The 22,258-nt window shown below is 34.8% G+C and overlaps 1 long non-coding RNA gene across 1 annotated transcript in view; it reads left to right on the forward strand.

Annotated features, from left to right (window-relative positions):
- Positions 1-9,668: 9,668 nt before the first annotated feature.
- LOC124353531 overlaps positions 9,669-22,258 on the forward strand; it is a 28,739-nt gene continuing 16,149 nt past the window's right edge. The window contains exon 1 of the long non-coding RNA XR_006921606.1: positions 9,669-10,307. This is a non-coding gene — a long non-coding RNA (uncharacterized LOC124353531). The remainder of the gene's footprint in view (positions 10,308-22,258) is intronic.

Genomic DNA, 22,258 nt, shown 5'->3' on the forward strand with positions numbered 1-22,258 from the left:
ACTCTCTACACACTCATGAAAAGTTCTTCGGGATAACAACCCTGGTTTGTACACTAACCCCTCAAAACATAAATAAAGGCTGTTCAAGGTAACAACCCTAATTCTATGATATTGACCTCTCCGCATCTCTTTGAAAGGTTTTTCACAACAGTCCTGAAGTTTGGACACTAAACTCTATGTGTCCATGAAATTCCAACAAATGTTCTTTGGGCTGCACCCAATGTTTTGTGAATAATCTGATAATTCTAAAACCCTTTTCTATTTCGGTCTACAGTTCTATTTTCCAATGGATAAAAACTCTCTACACACTCATGAAAAGTTCTTCGGGATAACAATCCTGGTTTGTACACTAACCCCTCAAAACATAAATAAAGGCTGTTCAAGGTAACAACCCTAATTCTATGATATTGACCTCTCCGCATCTCTTTGAAAGGTTTTTCACAACAGTCCTGAAGTTTGGACACTAAACTCTATGTGTCCATGAAATTCCAACAAATGTTCTTTGGGCTGCACCTCTGATTCTTGACTAGTTACTTCTCCACAACTTCAAAAATATTTTTGGACTGTACCTCTCATGTTTGGTAGTTACTTCTCCACAACTTCATAAATGTTCTTTGGCAGCAGCTATGATGCTTGGTAGCTATGATCCACTACTTCATAACATGTTTATGAGGAAAACATTCCTGATACTTGAATACTAAACTCTTTAAACGCCCATAAAAAGTTCTTCAGAGTAACAGCCCGTATACTCACTCTAACTAATACCTGGATGTCATCGCTTCCACCAGCCCAATGTCACATCCAGTTCATTTGGGGAACAACAGTGTACTCGTATAATATTATAATTTACACTGCTGAAAAGCGCAAACATGAATCCATGGCAAAATATACGAGCTAATATTGATCTACCAGGAATTTGAAAAATGGTTCTTCTATACCAACGGTATATCAAATCAACATACTTTAGATACAAATTTTACCTTATAATTTTGATTTTGGTAAAAATTTAGAATACCCATGTAAGTAAATCCTAAGACTAACAAAAATACCAAATTTAAAGTTTTAGAAACAACCCGCTTTCGAAATAAGGTTATTTAAAGTTTCCAAAAACCTCCTCAAAGAGACACGAACAGATGTTTTGGAAATTGCTCTAGGACCTTTCCTAGAGAGCTGGAAGAGGTATTGTCTCGCAGCATTTGTTATGCTCTTTCCAATGATTATCACTCATGATGATGGAAAAATGTAATTTCTCCCTGTATGTTTGCATGGCATCTCAAAAATGAACTGCCCTAGTGCAGTAAAAACAGTATCATATTAAATTTAACAATCAATACCCTGAGAAAGATATAAGCATCAAGCTGACAAAGATTTCCCATTACAATAGTTTTTAAATAGGATTAAATTTGAAAAAAATGTCTTTTGGGTCTTATACCATTTTCAACAAAAGTTTATGTTATCCCAGTTTATGTGTCACCGGATTTATTTTTGTTGTAAGAGAATGTTCTACATGTAGGAGTGTGTTGATGTGACATGGAATGACACCTAAGTATTCTTTTCAAAATATCGATCCAGTGCCTGAATTTGAAAAATTATGAAAAATTCTTTTGTCAATTCCCATGCGAAAAAACATTTGAATATATCCAGCGAACCCTGTAGAAGTGAATGTTCTTGAGACACAATCAGCGTCGTATATCCATATTCTTATCAGTATAAAAGTCTGATTCTTCCTCTTTTTAAGAAACGGAATGACTAAACCGTTTGCACTGCGTTATGCAATGAATGAATCTTGCACAACTACTGTAGTCATGCAAGTTTACCTAGATACGCTAAGCGAATAGACTCTTTATGCGAAAACGTGATGTTTCTAAAATTCTGAGATACAAATTACAATAATAATGAATATCACGAAAATACTGTGGTGAACAATATAATATCACTTTGATGGTTGAGATTTTCTAAGTTGAACTACCACTATCTTTGTTTAGGTATGTAGTATGTGACTCGTTATAATAATTATATTACTTTTCATTTTGCATTTTAATTCAAGTGTTCCACACACATCCATGATAAATCATGTTTATGACTTGAATGACTCTTTAGAAATAAGGTCTTTCCTCACATTATCTTCGATATAAAGTCTCTACAAAGCTTTAATCTGAAATCGGGAAACTGTTAAGTAACGATAAAATACTGGAATGAAATTTTTAGCAATGCCTAGTGAGAGCCAAGATTCTGAATAACTGGAGATCTTTTGTGTGATGAATCCATTGAAAGCCCGAAAGTTTCTACAAATTTTCACTCAATACGATGATGAAATAAAAAAATGTCTTCATTATAGGCGAAGATAGGGCTATAAAGTCCTCTCTACCACTTAAGCTCATAAAAAATGCAACTAACATATTTACACTGATAACTAAAAATAAATCCATTTTTTTAAAATTATTTATGAAATTAACCTTTGCTTTAAAAAACAAGCGTCAATAATTAATGTAACTCTATACATATTTATATGATTATTACAAGACACACTCGCTTTCATTCAATTTGCATTCCAATGGCCCAAGTACCATACCCTAAGCCGCCAACCCCTATACCCCTGAGCCCCAGCATCAAGCCCTGACCTCCGTCTCGAAGCGAGTGCGGTTATCGATGTTAGGACTGAATTCCTTAAACCAACATAAAGTTAGTGAGCAATAAAAAAGTGTTACATTTTTAAGAAATGTGCATCCCAAGATTTTCAACTTACCAGATTTTTGTTATTGTAATTTAGAATAAACTGGGAAAGTAGGATTTTTATGCACTTCTTTCACTCGCTTTTATCCAATAAATGCAGCATCATTGCGGAGTATTAACCACGGCCTGACACTGTTATCACATGTAAATATTATCAGGTCTGCAGTGCCATTCCTATACTGTTCACATGAGCGCTCCAATTTGTTAGTTGTTCACGATACTATATATATATATATATATATATATATATATATATATATATATATATATATATATACATATATATATATATATTATTTTTAGTAAATTACTGTACAAATAAAATAAAGTGTTTTTAAAACATTAGCACTATATTTCGGTGAAAACCGTATTCAGGTGCATAAATTGTATAAAATATATATATATATATATATATATATATATATATATATATATGTACATATAACGTTATATCATATTAACAATTAAAACTAAATGAAATAGTTATGGTTTCTGAAATTAAAGCTTAAAATATTATTTGTGCTTATACAAACTTAAATTCATTTATCCACAAAGTGCTTCAACACATGTAGACAATGTTCAAAATGTGATTTTCATGGCATGGTACAAGCATAAAAAGAAATGTTCAGTATACATAATTTATTTTTACCATTAATTTTTTTAAATACACTAAAAACCAGTGTTTATGTCACGAAAATTGCACGCTGCCAAAGTCCTCTTATCGCACTGTTACCATTTAATAATCGATGGTAACCAAAGAAGTTATATTTTGAAGACAATTTACAATTTGAAGCGAAGTGGCTATGAACAAGTTAACACAATTGTTGGTTTTGGAGACACTTAATATAGGTATATTCCTTACTGAAATGACATACCTGATGAAAAATAGATGCCATTAACTAGATCCACCGTTTCGGTGATCTCTAGGGATGGAAAAGTACTGCGAAAGTGTGAAGTAGTCAAATTTTCTAACACCTTTAAAAACAGACTTTCCAATAAAGTTAGAATCCTTTACTCTGTGGCATGGTAATTATTTACAAAGACTAACGACCGGAATGTTTCCAGGTGTCAGTTTGAAATCCCAAGAAACTGTCTAGATGACGTTATCAAAAGCTGATTTTCTGATAAAATCGTTAAGTGAACAGTGACAAAGTGATGACAGAATGGTATGTATTTTCGAATATAAAATATACACGGACTCATCGATAACGTGTCTCAATATTTTGTATCAATCGAAGTGATGAAAGAGGATATTTTAATGGAAAACGAATTAAAGAATGTCTTATTCTATCAGGCGAAGTTAGGGACCATCGGCTGAAGATGACTTCCGAACCACCACCAATGGCCGAGCAGGCGAACCGCTTGCAAGGACAGGATCGTTCAGCGGTCACCCATCCAAGCAGCAGCCACGCTCGACATTGCTTGATCCGGTTATCTCGCGAAAGCCGCTGTGTCAGTAAACCGCGCCATTGGCACACGCAATATGTAAGTTTTTAAAAATATCATTATATTTTTGCTTTTTTTAATGAAAATGAAAACATTTCAAGCAAGTCGTGACAAAATTGACAGAATCGTAAGTTAAATATATTGATTTTCAAATTACTAATTTTACTTTATTCTAGAGCTGAGGTTACATCTACAATAGAGATTTCTCTTCTATTTATCTCTAAGTACAGTACCTATATCGGGAAATATATCTCTTAATGTATCAGTAATTAGAACAATCAGTCAATATCTTATTTCCAGAAGTTTTTGCTAATGATTGCGACAGTGTTGTAAACATGTAATGCATGCATAGGTAAATTTGTAGGTTGAGCATAAGCGAAGTCCATGGCTGAGCGATATATCGAGAACTAATTGTTAAGCTATGGACTTAAAGGTTGGATAAAACTTCATTCTATATAGGCAAGATCAATGTCCCTTCAATGGATGTATCTTATCTGGCCGAAATGCCGTCAAGGTACTTCTTCTGCCTCCAAACCATGGGAGAGGGTCCGGGGAAACAACAGCTTTCCTGACACGATAACAGGTATATAATATAATCTCTTTACGTTAGGGGGAAACTTTCGAACAATGGGATGAACTATGTTCCACAAGGATGTCGTTGACATAACGCACACAGCCTCGAAACGCGACACGTGATCTGGCGTCTATATTGTAAATTTATTACACAAATTCATTGTTCTTATTGCGAGCCAAAGAATCATGTATTTTGGTACTTTGGTATTATACGGATGCTACTCTGTCCCTATCTATCACGTGTTATTACGCGATATAAGTAGGTTTAGATTAGGTTATCATAAATATGTCACTAGTAGTACCAAAGTTAAAGTTAACCTTTACAAGTACTCTCGTGATCTGAGCTTGAACTTGGGTACTATCTTCAGGGATATTTTTCTTTTTTTCACAAGAATTACAGGGTGGCCCGAAGCTGATGTCCAGGGACATTTTCGATCGGTACTTACCCGACCTCAGATCACACGCTAGATCGTCAGACGTGATCTAACGTCGGAAAAGTGCAGATCGGAAATGGCCCTGGCCATCATCAATAGGAAAATAAATTTCATTAATTATAATTATGTGTATTATTTGCCAGTGGGAGCTTCGGTGGGGCGCCACTCCGCACTTCTTGTGAAGGAAGAAAACCATCCCTCGTGATACTACCCAAGTTCAAGCTCTGATCACGAGGTAAAGATCACGTAAAGGTTATCTTTTCTGTTTACAACACGAACGATCCTCCGTTTAATACCAAAGTACTTTTTTTAGCAAGGAGTTGAAAACTTGGCAATGAGGTTACCCTGTCTCCTGCAGATGGTTAGGTGGACTGATACACCCTCCCCCCCCCACCGACTCGCATGTACCTCCATGGACGTCTCACAGCGAAGACGGGTACCGGTTTGCTCAGTGATAAGAAGTGTTTATCTTGCACAAGGCTGTCATATGACAAGACACTATCAGTTTATGGGGGCTGTAAACCGAGCTTGATAGCGGCAGAGCGGTCCAAGGCACGGTGAGTACAACTCTTCTGCTCCAGAGAAACTCTCTGCTCTAGCTATTCATGCAATTATTGCTTTTGTTGGTTAAATGAGTAAAAGGGACCCTACTCTAATACCTGATAGTATTGGACCCACTGTACCGATCTAAGGTTGCGCCTATCAATTTTGGTAGTTTAAGTTAAAACCCAAAATATATGCATATTGTATTTAAGTTCAGAATAATTGACTAACAACTTTATTTTCTCCAGCAATAATAATAATCACACCTAGAATACGTTATTTTTGTTTTAGTGTGCCAAAATATTTAATTTTAAAAGTATTTCTTCTGGTACTCTAAAGCCCTGAGTTTGCAAACTGAATAAATGATTCAAAGGATATATAAGCGTCTATATATATTTTCAAAATGAGATAGATCCCAGAATTTTCGGCAAATTGGATTAAAAGAAGGAAAATTATTTACAGTCTAAAATTGTTCTTATGAACAAAATTCAAGATGGCGGTTTAGTAGCCGAAGATTTTTCAATTTGATTATTTATCATTCGAGAATTTTCAGTCATTCTGACTATTACCGAAGTCTTTTTTGTTAACACCGTGTCAAAGAATTGCTAACACAATTAAATTTTTGAGATATTCCTACTTCGCTGTAAAGCGCCATCTTAAATCAAACACATTTTAAACCTGAACCGTTTTGTGTTTCTCATTTATCCACAACGTGGCCAAAATATCATAAGATTTCAATTCTGTAAAGAACTTTTTGACCGGAGCGAACAGGAAAACTTAGATAGTTGCCATTACATTGACGCGTAAGCCTAAGAACAAGGTAGAGAAAACGTTAGATCACGTGTCACATTCTTATGCCACACGTGGCCATGGGCGGATCCTCGACGAGGATCATGGCGAGATGAGGGTCATACACCATCATTGAACTCGATTTGTTTCTATGTATAAATATAGAGTTCTGCAACATTTCAAGTATATAGCTTTATCTGTTTCCGAGATATCCTGTGGACAGATAGACAAACAGAAGAACCATTTTATCAGCCTCCTGATCGATAGATCGGCTGTCTTGGTTTTATAATGTTAAATAATTAAAGTTCATGTAACTTAAAAATCCTATCAGGTGTCACCAATTAAAATATTACTGGAAATGTTCTCCTAAAATCTAAGAATATTAAAAATTAAACTCTAAATATCTTGTATCAAAGTAAATTATTAGAATTTTTAAGATCATACAATAATTTAAAGTAGAAAAATGTTTCGAGCAATAACAATATTTTACAGCTATATTATTAACTAATCATCTTCCAGATATGCTAGTTTTCTAAACGAATTGATCGGCATAATTGTATTTTTTTTTTACTTATGTATTTAAATATTTTAGTGTTGTGTAGTATACTTTAATGCATTTCAAGCAAATTGTTTTTTGGATGGTCTGGAGCAAAAATCGCGTATCATATTCTTTAGGCTAAGATCAGACAACTAGATTTTAGTGTGATAACATGCAATGATTAAATCCGGATTCGAACTCGTGTCTGTGGTAATAAAATGAGAACCTCAGCTCCAAGGAAGGCGAGGCTGATGTGAATAGAAAATAATAAATCAACTAACAAGTTAAAACGTACGTGTCACCGCACAGCTTTGCAACTTTGAATCTTCAAAGTCAGAAATCGCCGTCTACCAATGGCGCAGTGTAGCGGGTACGGTGGTTATCGCAAGATAACCGTGCCAAGCAACGTCGAGCGTGGCTGCTGCTTGGGTGGGTGACCGCTGAGCGATCCTGTCCTTGCAAGCAGCCCGCCTGCCCGACCATTGGTGGTGGTTCGGAAGTCATCTTCAGCCGTTAGTCTGTGTTAGACAGTTTAGGTTTTCTTTTATATGAATAATAACAGAAAATAATACCTGGTAAAATAAGACACTCTTTAGATTTTCATCGATATATTAAAAGGGCAGCCTCTACCAATATTATTCGAGACCCTTCTATTTTGCCGAAATAAGAGGTGAAGATCCTTAAATTCCACGTTCTTATGATAATATCTCGCACTAATTAATTTAATAATTATGAACTTGTCCACTTTCGAGCTCTGTTATAACGCAGTCACGGTGTTTCGATAGTCAAACATTAATAATAGGTCACCCTTTTTTTACGGATCGCGTCAGCGTTTTTAAGTATTCTTTTCAATGTCATACTTCTCTACATTTACCATAGCTGGAGCGCCGAATAGAGGTGTAAACCATTGATACACTATACGCGTATGTTCACATTCGTTATATAGAGAATATATTTTACTCGTTTACAATATAGGGATTGTGTACACATATACAGGGTATTCACAAAAGGGTGTCACACACTTCTGTGGGTGATAGTATTCTTCATTTCAAGCAAACAATTTCCTATACATACAGCTCGAAAAATGTGTCGTTCAGCCGCTGACCACCACTTTTTTTTATTAAAAAATTAATATCTCTAGAAATATTCAAGTTAATAAAACCTAATTTAGCACATTTAACAAAATGACGTCTATTTAAAAATAGTTGGTATGTTGTAAAATTTTGTTCTAACTTATGTAAAACAGCTGATGCCTATGAAAAGACAAAACGTTTGTTGCTCCCGGCTTGTGCAAGCGTACCTTTTAAAGTGGCCGTGTTCGCTTATACATTGACGGATTTCGTTGAAACTATCGTTGAGTATCGTTGGAATTATAATGAAATTGATCAAATAGTTGGTTTGTAGTGCATATTGTATAACTATATAGGGTTTCTTTACATTTGTTTTTAAATATTCTCAATAGATGTGTTTTGTTAATATTAAAGAAAATAAGATCATTATTGTTCTATATTTTCCTCTTGTGTTTTTTTTTTTTTTTAAACCAATGTGCCAAATTAGGGTTTCTTAGCTTAAATATTTTAAAGTTATTAATTATTTTATAAAAAATAAAAATGGCGGCCAGCTGCTAAAAGACACATTTTTTGGCTTATATGTAAAGCCAAATGAGTTTTTTGCTTGAAATGAAGAATACTATCACCCACACAAGTTTGTGACACCCTTTTGTGAACACCCTGTGTACCATTACCTTATCTCTTATCACTAAAACACTGGTCTCGCTGCACTATCAGCCCTCGAAAAATTCTAGAGCATCTAGTGTATGCCACCTAGCAAATGCTGTGTTCCAGAAATGCAGGGTATAACTTTGCTCTAGAAAATTGAAATTGAATTTTAAACCTATAAAAAATAATTGCATTTAATTGTGCCGTCAGTCTTCTGAGCTGAATTCAAAACAAGATAACAGATTTAGTAAGTAAGTTCGAACATAGTCAAGGATCCGAGAACCAACGACAATTATTTTTTTCAAACTGTGTTTTCCATAGCTTAGATGCACTTAAAACGACCGCCAGACACATACGTCATAGTTATATCATCGTCAGACAACTACATAAAGAGACTGTACGTCATCACTTTGAGGGTCTGTATGTAGTTAGCTGACGCTGATGTAACATCTCTTTACAAGTCTGACGGTCTGTTTAAGGTGTCACGTTGGAAAAATATGATCTGAGGAAAAAAACAATCATTTTTTATATTTTTAACCCTTTGAATACCATCTTTGTTAGGAAAATGTTCTATATCGTTTTCAATAAACACGAGGTTGGGTGCTTATACAATGCAAATTGGCTCTCGGCTACTGGTTTATCGTCAGATATTTTCAACTAACAAACACAAATATATTTTTAAACTTTTTCAGTTTGGATGTTGCAATTTTTAATTTTTGATATTTTCATAGGAAACTGTTCTCTATCGTTTTCAATAAACACGAGGTTGGGTGCTTATAAAATGCAATGGCTCCAGGCTCCTAGTCTATCTTTAAATACTTTTAACTGACAAACAAAACTATTTTTTTTTTTCAGTTTAGATGTGGACATTTTTTATTTTTTTTATGTTTTAATAGGAAAATTTCCCTATCGATTTCAAGAAACACGAGGTTGTGTGCTTTCTGTGTAAATCGGCTCTCGGCTACTGATCTATCGTTAGAAACTTTTAACTGTAAAACAGAACAATATATTTAAAAACTTTTTCAGTTTATATGTTGCAATTCTCTATTTTTTATGTTTTGATAAGAAAATTTTCCTATCGATTTTAAGAAACACGGGGTTGTGTGCTTATTCAATGCATATTTGCTCTGGGCTCCTGGTCTGTCTTTAGATACTTTCAACTAATAAACAAAACTCTTTTTTCCAGTTTGGGTGTTGCAATTTTTTGAATGTTTTGAAGACATTTTGGTTTTTTTTATTTTGACGGCCATAGCTGCGACTCCCGGCACCCCGCCCCCTAAGACGTGGAGGTGAATGGCCACCGACGGGCCACCGACCACCTGGTGGGGTTAATTCGGGCTCATTGAGATCTTCTGATCGCCCAGAGTCCATGGGGCGGCAAATTGCGCTGCGCATGCGCTCGGGCCGCACGGAAAATAGCTCGGGGACGCGATCTCTCCCTGACACGTCTTCTGGCTCAGTCGCCCTCGCCGCCCGACCCACTCTCTTTTTTGTGCTATTTCTCGACCGGTACTTTCACACCTCGTGCGGTCGGTGAGTATCAACTTTTTTCATTTCGGTAAGTTTTCACTTTTTGTTTCGTTAACGCCTTTAGTGTGGTACTTCATTTGTTCGTCTACAACAGTTTCTACCTTTATTTGAAAAAATAGGGCGAATTTTGTTTGGTATTAATTGTTCTTTATCGTAAACAAAAATGTTTCATTTTCCAGTAGTATAGTGGCGACAATCTTGCTTGGGAGATTTTGGACCTATCGCTTTCTAAATACGAATTGTGGTTTTGCTCAGTAACATGATTAGGCTAAAAGACAGTGTCAAATTGCGTTGCACGTAATTGAATAATTACCTAGATGTAGTGTATAAACGGGCTATTTTAATTATGTGACTTTTCTAATATTTTAATATAGTTTTGTGTTTTATTCTAACTAGTATAAAATACCGTGTTGCCTATTAAAAAATTAGGACAACTTCTAAATTAATACCAAAGGAAAAGTAAATTACGCTCTAACTTTGCGCTTAAACTATGTACACTTAAAATAAATAAAACGTGCATTATTCTAGTATTAAACTTTTACTTCTACGCTTGAATATGTACTGGGTAAAAGTTAAGGTTGCTCTTAGAGCTACTACGTTTCATGTCAAAACGTAGAATATCACTTTTAAAACGACTGCAAAATAAGTTAACACTTCAAAAATCAATGTTTGTACAGTACATTTGAATCTTAAATTGTAGTAAAGGCTTTTTGGAGCTTTAGGAGTTTGCAAGAAAGCCAGACCTCGTGTACGGACTTTATTATCTACCTAGTAAATTTAATTCCTATTACAACATGATAATACTTTTATTGTAGGCAACCCAACGACGGAATGTAACAAACAGAGCATATCGCTTGTGACGTCATAGCGGAAATCTTGTATTCACACTTTGTTAGTTCCAACACTGACTGCATTAGGCAAAATAGGTATACGGCTTACAAACATATAGCACAAGAAATTTTAATGGGATAAGAGAGGGACAGTAATATTTTGTAACACTACAAAAAATGTAAATCCTTAGGGTATATCGTGTATAAATTAATTGACTCAGCTCCATAGTTACAATTATATACAAGTCACAGATACCCCAATCTGAGAGTAAGCTCGGAACACTTTTCTGACTTGATACTTTATCAATCAATAATTAATCATAAAAATGTATCCAGCCGTGTGCCCTTTTTGTTCTCTTAGGGTAAGAAGCTGAGAAATTGCACTTAGTCCTAAAAGGACTTTTGCGCTGCTTCCGGAGTGACAGGATATTCTGGTAGGAGAAGATTTGGGGGATAGGGGCCGCCTCATGTCAAGATTCATGAGGAAGGATATTAGACACAGTTGTCTCCTTAGATGAAGGCGAGGCCAGTTCTGAAGCAGCCTCTTCAGTCAAATCAGTTATCACGCCCTTATGGCTAGGTTAGCAATAGCCCTTAATACTTTGGGACCCCTCAAACTCCAACAGTCATCCCCCACAGTAGACTACACCTACCGATCTACCCTTGCAACTCAACATCTCGACATTTGCGGTTAGTGGTATGTCGCTCCAGGAGTATGTTTTTAACCACTTTATTTCTGACATAAATGTATAATTTAATTTCAAAACAATCTTGTAAACTAAACTCAATTTAAATTATAAAGTACTTAAAATAATTAATTCTCAAAATCAACATATATAATCAATGTATATACTTAGTGAATTTCGAGGTTCATTATTTTAAATATAATTCTAAAAGTGGGGATCATTAATATTGTATAAATTAGTGACCTCACTTTGATATCATTACAATGTTATAAAATGCTGTTTCCCTCGATATCATTCAGTACAATCAGTTGAATATGTTACGCGTAATGGCGGAACAACCAAACTCACTTTCGCATTTATAGGCTAATATTAATTAGGGTGAATATAAGTGAAATACGCCTTAAGAAAATACTAGTTTTGCAGCATCAGTGAGTGATATAGTACCTATTAATTTAGAGTAGCGGTTTTATTTTCAAGAAAGTGTAGACATCTTGTAATCTGAGCGACTTTTACTAGGTTCAAGTTTTAGCATTACTTATTTACTTACTAACTTACTTATGTAAGTTTTACAACTTACTTACTACGTTATATATCACACCTTGTGTACGCTATTTAGTGAACTGCCATAACAATCTAAAATTGTTACCAAAATATCTTAAAATATTCGTAGTATTGTCTTTCTTAAAATCACAAAAGGCAGCCTATATAAATATATTAAGAGATCCTCCCATTAACAAACCACGGTTTATTCTATCATGGCCACCTTTATGGATTTAACTTCCTTAATTATAAAATAATGTTTAACAAATTTTCCTCCATTCCTGACAAGGATCTGGTGAACCGATGTAGAATAATACTTCAAAATTGTCAAAGATTCCAACGTTAATATGCGTTAATGCGTACTTTCTTATTTATACAGTGATATATAAATTTGTATATAATAATAACATAAATTGTTGAATAAGATGAATGCAATAAGCATGCGGTTAACAGTAAATTGGCAATACATGTCATAAGCATAACAACTCTACATTAGTAAAAATTAATAATAAATACATCAAACATCTGTTTACATTCTAAAAACTCAACTCTGTGTTTATGATTTTCCCTGTAATAGTTGTTTCCTTTCCCGTTGATTCATGGAAGGGGTCATATTATTAATTCCACATTTGAAGACTAATAGTATAATTAGTAATAAAAGCAAACTCTAACCATTAGTTTCAAACATTTTATTAGACTGAATACTATTATTATACTACACGAGTTTCAGCATTATGCCATATTCACATTGCACAAATAATCTCTTTGAAAAATTAATAAATATTAACTCAATTAACTCATTGGAACATTTGGATCGCATGTTAAATTTGTATTTGAGCAATAGAGTTGTAATGTTAATAATTTCTTTCAACACAATGTTTGAATTTCCTCAATAAGTTTTATAAAGATAACCCAAAAAGACCTTCTTAAATCATTATCTCTAAACATGGTTGGAAACACAAGCATACCATACTCGATACTCGATTACAAGTAGAATATAAAACATACCAATTAACAATAACATAAATAAATAGACCTATAAAGGTTTTACTATAACAAAAATTATTACCAAACAAGGAATAATACATTAAAAATATTTGGAAACAAAATAAAGAAAAATCATAAATTAATGCTTGCAGTTAGTGTGACAATCGTGGAGTTGAGATTTGGAGATTATTAGAAGTTTTAAAGAATACTTACAAGCATTGTAATCAAATACTAGCATGCCTGCAATCTGCAATCAAATTAAATTTCTATTCGACAACCGCAAAACTCTTTAAATTGAAAGTAATTGAGTAAAATGAAGTACAAAGAATGTTCTTCATTAACACGATGGCACAATTACTTAACTCGTAGTCCTCAACACATTCTGGATCTCAACTTAAAAAAAGATACATCCATCTCTTGAGAAAATAATCATTAAATAGGAAAATTTGTTTAGGATTAAAAATGAGTCGCTATGGTATAAAACTACCCTGCGTTTGTAAAGTTGGATGTGTGCATATTTTTATTGCTTTAGTTAAACGAGTCAATTGTACCCCACGTGGAAGACGAAAGACGCGTCATGTACAATTTAATAAGTTTATATAACCAATGGTAAAGTTCAAGTTTTTATTGACGATGGAAAGTTTGAAAGGATAACAGGATTTCGGACATTTGCCATCGTTATAGGTTATAAAAGGTATAACACAACGTTTCGAGGATTGGAATCTATACTCTTCGTCAGGTCATTTTTGTATGTATTAATACCACCCCCACCTGACGAAGAAGATAGATTCTCACATATATCTCTCAAGTTTGTAAAGTATAGTGAATTAGCAAAAGTATCCATCCCTATAAATTTTTATACTTTTTCACACATACAAACTCCAAATTACATCAGTCCAAATTAAACATGGATTGCTAATTAGTCTGATACCAGTATTATTACAATACCTTTGTTCAGTTACGGTTCCAAATTTAAAATTAAGTAATGAAATAGTCAAACAGTCACATGAAATAGCGTTTATTAGTGGAGTACCACAAGGATCAGTATTGGGCTCTTTACTTTTCCTCTCTATATCAATGGCATTATTTAGACTATCCTGGAGATAGAAAGTAAAAACTCCAAATTACATCAGTCCAAATTAAACATGGATTGCTAATTAGTCTGATACCAAGTAGTAATACAATACCTCTGTTCAGTTACGGTTACAAATTTTAAAATTAAGTAATGAAATAGTCAAACAGTCAAATAATGTAATAGCGTTTATTAGTAGAGTACCACAATGATCAGTATTGGGCTCTTTAATTTTTCTCTCTACAATGACATTATTTTGCTGATACACAACTGTCATAAGGATAGCAACAAATCAGAGGCTGATTCCTTTATAAAAACGAGTATCTGACAATTATCTTAAATTGAATCTAGAAAAAACAAATATCGTCTGCACCCAAATAAATATAAACATCTTTCAAGCTGCTCACGATCACCCGATCTCTGTATTGATGAAACACAACATAGTGCCGCGCACTCGGTTAAATTTTTGCGACAGAAGTTGCATATTTGGACATGAGTGAGCATTTAGTACTGCATCTAGGTTAGCTAAACGCCTTTTTTCTTGCACAACAAGAGTATGTGTGATACGAGTCGACATTAGTAAGGATACTCAGAATTTTATGTTACAATTTGTATTCACAATTTTTTATCTGTTTTAGACAATTTGATACTAAAATAACAAACACATTTTAAGTTTTGGCTTAGATTTCAAAATGTTTAAGTCCTTACATTATTCGTCAATAATTGATATGTTTTGTGTTTTTATTACTTTTTAGAATATATCTCAAGTTGCTTATATCTTTTTTAAATATATCTCAAACCGCTCAATGATAACAGCGTCAAATGTTCCTTGAGATTTAGTAATATTAAATTAAACGTAAGTGTGTCATGGATGGGATAAAAGAAAAATAAATAATACATCATTTTTAATAATGACAATAGTTAAAAAAGTTGATTAACTAAATTACTCTTATATAACCTCATATTAAAGTTCAGTCATAGTCTTAAGAAAAAGGATTAAAAATTTGATTTGTGAAAGCCAAATAGAAATCATACGTTATTAAGGTTGTCTATATTTTAGCAGTGCAAACAGAGTTTCTTGTTATAGTTTCTAAGTAGGTCATTATTTTCTATTATTTTTATTCTAATTACTATTATTTAAACTCAAAATGCCCTAACAAATTCAATTATACAGAAACTAATTGTAGACACACTGATTTATGTCGAACAAAATTGCTTCGGAAATTACGGTTTTCTAAGATGTTAATTAAATCGGCTACCCAAATTTTGTGTGGACAGACGGATAAGAGCTCTTTCAGAAATTCCTGGAGGAATGTTTTGGAGTAATATGGAAATAAATACACATTGCATTTTGTGATAGTGGTATTTTTTAATATATTATTCCTAAATACACCCATTCTTCCCGTGACAGGCTTCGAGAAGTAAAGAAGATGGCGACTTCTACTAATTATCTCCGCTTATGCGCATGTTGGAGCGCCGAGGGAATTTAATTTCTGGTGTCACAGTTGTGTTTTTATTGTTGTCCTAATCTAGAAAATATATACAAACTTAGGTCATAGGAGCCTATTTTGGTAAAATGTGTTGATTCCGGCCCTTGAAATCAACTTCCAGTCTAACAGCCAGAGTAATAAATCCCATCTTATTTTAGGTGTAAAATATCTCCGTTCTCTCAGTTCTTGATCTAATAAACTCCCAAAAACATACAGAAAAAATTTGCTTCGATCAGCCAGAAAATCCAAGGAAAACAACATTTTTCCTAAAGAGAAATGTAAAAGTAACATCTTCAGAAAACATATTCACAATGTCTGATTGTGTTCAAATCCGACTGGTGTGTTTTCTTTAATTTTTTTTTAATTAACAATTATATCTCTGTTGAAAAAAGAATTGACTAGGAATACATATCAAATGTAAAGGAAATCATTTACATTTTGAGAATGTTCGATTTTATGAGAAATGTATATGTAATTATAATGTTTTTTTTAGTTTACTATATGCAGTTTCGTGTGGTGGGAAGCGTAACAAATTTGGAATCAATAGTTTGTCCATAGAAACAGTTTTTATGATTAATTTTCTAACATAATCCATTTTTTCCATACTAAATTAAAATCACCACCTTCAAAACTCAATCTGGATAAAATAAATAGTTATTTCCATAACACTACCAATTATTGCAAATCTGATCTTACAAACGTGCTGCTTAGGTTATGTTTACATTTATTTAGATGTAAAAGGTTCAATAGTCAGTTTTTCAGTGTTCAATTTTAATTTCAGTAACAGCTGATTTAAATAACAGTTGTTCGAATACCATCAAATTATGGGCCGTTTAGTTTGCATATATGTAATAGGAAACTTTCCATAAAATGGTTATTTCTTAACCGATTTTTACAAATGAAGTATTTTTGGAAAGGAAAAATGACTTAAAACCTGCTTTTTCTTATAAATTTTTTGATAAAAACAGTGGTTTATTAGATATTCCATAAACAAAAGTTAAATGGCAGCCATTTTGAAAATATAAAACTTATTTTAAAAATTTTTTCTGATATAATAACTTTTAAAATGAACCCGTTTCGCAAGTTTTTTTTTAACAGTTTTAAAGATCACAACGAATATAAAATTGTTTTAATAAATAAACAAAATGGCGTATAGTTTGATATACAAAGTGGAAAAATTATTCTTCATTTTTAACTGAGAATCACACAAAAGAATATGATTGCATAGCCACCCAATCTTTATGTTACACCCGTAGTCACATTGATATCGATTAATAGTTCTTATTCGATGAATCTATGATTATACTAATCATAACTAATCGATATAAAAACCGGATCCGCTCATTGTACTCTGCCTGACACTTGTAAATGGCGCTCAGACCACTGTTGTAAGATTTTGAATCAAAATAAACATCGCATAAACATGGTTCTCTCTTGAATTTTTGCTATGAATCCCGCGAATCGCGAATTTCGCACCAATTGTTTGAGTAATCAGCTGATATTTGCCGCCAAGTGGAGGCGGTGTGATGGTGGTTCCCGCCAACGCGCGCACTTCGGTGCCAGAGCGAGCTTGACAGATTCACTACTCTCCAGAAATACGTGGCCACAAAACTGCGGCTCCCGACTCGAACGCTCTTTATTTTATTTTCAACCCCGAGTCCCCAGATCTCAGACCGCCTTGAACAGTTTCGGTGTACCCTTCTACCAGTCAACGCCGCCTTCGAGAGAAACAACCGAATGCTAAAGTAAGTAATTTATTTATGATTTTTAACATCGCGTTTGGTACCTTTGGGGGTCCAACTCTCGTTGAATGGAAAATGGAAACAATAGAAACGGTCTTTGTTCAATTTTTTGGCTCAATAGTATTAATTTTGAATGAAAATTTGACTTAAAATACATCCTAAAATTATTACAACTTAAAAATATGCTTTGTGGTAGTTTTACAAGTCAGCGATTCGTAATTTGTAAAAGTAAAGTAGAAGATGTCTTATTTTACCAGGCGAAGTTAGAGCTAAAAAAGCCCTCTCTAACACTTAAGCTCGGGACCAACGGCTTAAAGGCGATTTCCGAACCACCACCAATGGCCAGACGGTCTGCTTGCAAGGACAAGATTGCTTAGCGGTCACTCATCCCAAGCAGCAGCCACGCTCGACGATGCTTGATCTGGTTATCTTGCGATAACCGTTGTACCCTAGCGGTACAGCGCTCCACAGCGCCATTGGTATTAATGAAACGTTGAACCTTTATTATGGAATTCGGTAGCGCTGACGAGATACTGTTTACTCAGTAATTATTTGCCCAGAACTAGAGAGTTCTGGACAAAGAGTTCTAACATTGGCGTGAGTAGGGAACTCTCTTAACCGGTCCTAGTTATTAATTTCGGTGGGACGTCTCTATTTGGATCGTCTTTTGACCTGTAGCTACTAGTTAGTTAATTTCAAGAATATGGATGCAGTTTACCATGGACTCTGTCTCTTGTCCGTAACAAATGGGCTAACTTTTGATGGGACTGGAGAAATTTTTATTTGTCTGTGTGTCCGAATGATATATCGAGAACGAATTGACCTATCGACTTGAATTTGCACGATGTTTTTATTTTTTTTCTGTATGCAACATCGAGGCGACGATGGTGCATATTATTCCATGAAATGAAAAATGAAATGAAATATTTCTTTATTTGAGGCGAAATTAGGGCCTCATGGCCCTTTCTTACATTTAACCTCATATACAAACTAGAACAAAATATTTTCATTTCTAAATAATAATAAAACTAAATATTGTATTGTAAACATTTTCAATATGAACAAAAAGTACAACTTTATTTAAGAATATAAAATAACAAATGTATAACGATAAAAAGGTATATAAACATATTTATAATCACAAACTCACACGCAAAATAATAACATGTACTTGTATATTAATGCATATAATAAACACAACTCAAACCACTCACACATCTCACACTCTACTCATGCCAGTGCAACTGCAGCGAAGAGACCTATGCCGACCCCGCCCCAACCTTCCGCCCCAGATAGTGCTCTCTCAGCGACGCCACGAACCGAGGACGACTCTCCAAGAATGTTATACTACGAAGAAGGGAATTCCACAGACGACATGCCGTTACTACAAAAGACTTGTCATATACAGCAGTTCTGTGCAACGGCATGCGGAGCACAGACGAACCAGAGCGAGTTCTATCCACACCACTTTGAGAGACAAATTGGAAATCGTTTAAGAAATAATTTGGAAAGCCAGAATTTAAAATTGAATGGACCAATGTTAAGATTTTTATTGATCTGAGGTCATTCAACTTCAAAATCTTTGAATTAATATAATAGGGTGTTGTATGCTCATCTCTCCTGAGATCAAATGCATATCTCATACAATAATTTTGGGTTCTCTGGAGTTTTTCACCCAAAGCCACAGTCATGTCGTTCATCACACTGTTTACAGTAAGAAAAGTGAGGTAGTATGAGTACTTTAACCAACAACAGTTTTATGTGAAGTAGCAAAAACCTCTGCAGTTTTTTTCAGTGAATGCATTGATGCAAAAACTTTCTTACAGGTCTCTGTCACTGCATCAGTCCAGCTAAGAGTACAGTTTATTGTCAGCCCTAAGTTCCTAACTTTATCGTAATAAGGTAGTACAGTTCCATTCACAGTAACGTTACGTATAGATGTAAAATCGATCCATGGTATTAGTCGGGGCGTCATTGCGAACATTGTTATATTGGTCTTTAAAGCTATCTCCAATATTTGACATGATTTCCTATCATCATACAGGGTTAAGTATTGGAATACACCGCAACCCCGAAGCTTATAAAAATACATGGAATGAATCATATAAACGTTTCCTGTAAATGCACCAGTTTTGGCAGGTGATGAAGGCGGTTTGAAATGATACCTTTAACTCAAACCTTGAGACGACAGCATGCATAAGAAAGGATGAAGGCACAAACAAATGAAGTTGAACTTCGATTATTCAATGAAGAGGGAATCCTTTAATTGCATGAAGGTGGGGTTACCGCACTGGGATTCTGATTAAGAGTACCATGGCGCACGGTGTCTTCTATTGCTACAAGTACTACTGGCTACTGAGTATTAAATTATATTCTTGTTTGACAAATTTTGACGAGAGCGTTGTTAAACGACGTGCCGGTTGTATAAAACGTGGCGGTGCGGTGAAACCATCACAATACACGCTTCTTATAATATTACGTGGCTGGGTTAGTTATGAATTCCGTTAGTCTAAATTGAGATTTCTCAGTCACAGAGCCATGTTCCTCGAGCTTTGTCCGCAAGTATTTAATTTTGGTTACTAAAATAGTCACTAATCCAAAAATGTTATGTAAATTTGTAAATTGAATATATGGTATTTAAGATATAAGAAATTAAAAAAACTTATTTCTATCTGTTCTTTGATTTATTTATGTTTCCAAGTATTTATATGTGCACGTCAATGGTCGCAGTGTAGCGGGTACAACGGTTATCGCAAGATCACAAGATCGCGTGGCTGCTGCTTGAATGGGTGACTGCTGAGTGATCCTGTCCTTGCAAGCAGTCCGCCTACCCGGCCATTGGTGGTGGTTCGGAAGTCACCTTTAAGCCGCTGGTCCCCAGGTTAAGTGGTAGAGAGAGCTTCTTAGCCCTAACTTTCGCCTGGTAAAATAAGACATCTTTACTTCTTTTTATTTCTTTTATTTATCATTAATAAATATTTCGACTGAAAGCTAATTAGTTTACGGTACTTTTAGTGGAGTTCATGGTGACAACTTTTTCTGTAGCCAATACCTTTTGTGGAGCCAACATTTTATAATCTCACCTCTGGTTTATTCTGGTGGAAGGCAAGCCACACCATAGGACGCCTAGTGATACAGCGAAGGATTAAGAAATGTCCTGAAAAATAGTTTTTTATTTTGAAATTATTGAGGAACTTAACGAATCAAAGGAGAATCAAAGGTCCTTACAAAGATTTGTAGCACAGACAAATGGAAATGGTGACTTTTCACATTTTAATCCCAAAACCAAACAATGCCTTAATTGGGCCAAGATAGACGTATGCACCAAATAACACGTCCTCTAGGACCTTTCTATCGAGTGTTATCCCACAGACTAACTAGCCTGCCTTTGACCTTTTAATGCCAAAACCAAACAATGCCTTATTAGGCCAAGATAGACGTAAATGCACCAAATATCACGTCCTCTAGGACCTTTCTATCGAGTGTTATCCCACAGACTAACTAGCTGCCTTTGACCTTTTTACTCCCAAAAATCAATAGGATTCTTTCTTGGACTAAGGGAAACCTTTATATACCAAATTACAACACCCTGGAACGTTTCTAGAGTTGTCGAACAGAAGGAGAACGACACAGTTTTGAACAAGATCCTGTCAGATCCTTGACAATAATCCTTTTACGCATTGCGTACGCCCTTCCCCCATCAAAATTTCTCTACTGAGTGCAATAAGTAGTATGTTGTTAGTTAGTGTCTTCTCGGCGTCCCGATGTTTTTGGTGTTCTCTCCTGTCGGTTATTTTCGGATGCGCGTTTAAATCGTCTCGCACCAGAAGTACCCACGCGATCGAAGCAAATTACACGACGATCTTTTCATGAATATCTCAGAGCTAAAAGAAGACTTGGATTTAGAGTCGCTCCGGTCGACCCCACCTGAGATCGCTTCCAAAGACCCCGCCGCCGAGTGCCCCCAGAGGTCTGGTATGCCTCTGCGATGTTTTGTATACATTTGACGTCAGCGAGGGTTATATTTGACCCGGCCCGGCATTCCACGCGCGTCACCGGCTATAATCGGGCCGAATATGAGAAGTACATCCTCGCCTCTGATCCTCTCAGGGCGCAATCAACCGAGGCCTGGAGCTCTAGAGCCCGTACCTGTTTGGGTTGGAACCGCTCCAAATGGGATAAACCATACGGATTAGGAATAGGGTTACATCGCGTTCTAATACTTCACCTTTATATGTGTTTTCTACAACTTCCTCCAAATCTGCGGATAAACGCGCTTACATCAGCTGATTTATCCAAACGTTCCGTAAATAAAACCTTTCTTTATTCTTCACTTTCGCCCATCTGTGCCTATTAAGTTAAATGCAAGGCAACCGCACCAATATAATAAATAAAAATCTAAATAATCAAAGATGATAATAAATTAGGACATATATAGTATTATTGAAATATATAATGTATGTATATTTATATAGTGGTAATACACTCACCCGGCAAGTCATCTGGGTTCGAGTCCCGGCAGAGCAAGTGCTTTATATAATATATATATATATATATATATATATATATATATATATATATGATAAAAGCGGTGATATTAAAAAGGA

The sequence above is a fragment of the Homalodisca vitripennis genome, chromosome 2, assembly GCF_021130785.1.
Source record: "Homalodisca vitripennis isolate AUS2020 chromosome 2, UT_GWSS_2.1, whole genome shotgun sequence".
Classification (NCBI taxonomy): Eukaryota; Metazoa; Arthropoda; class Insecta; order Hemiptera; family Cicadellidae; genus Homalodisca; species Homalodisca vitripennis.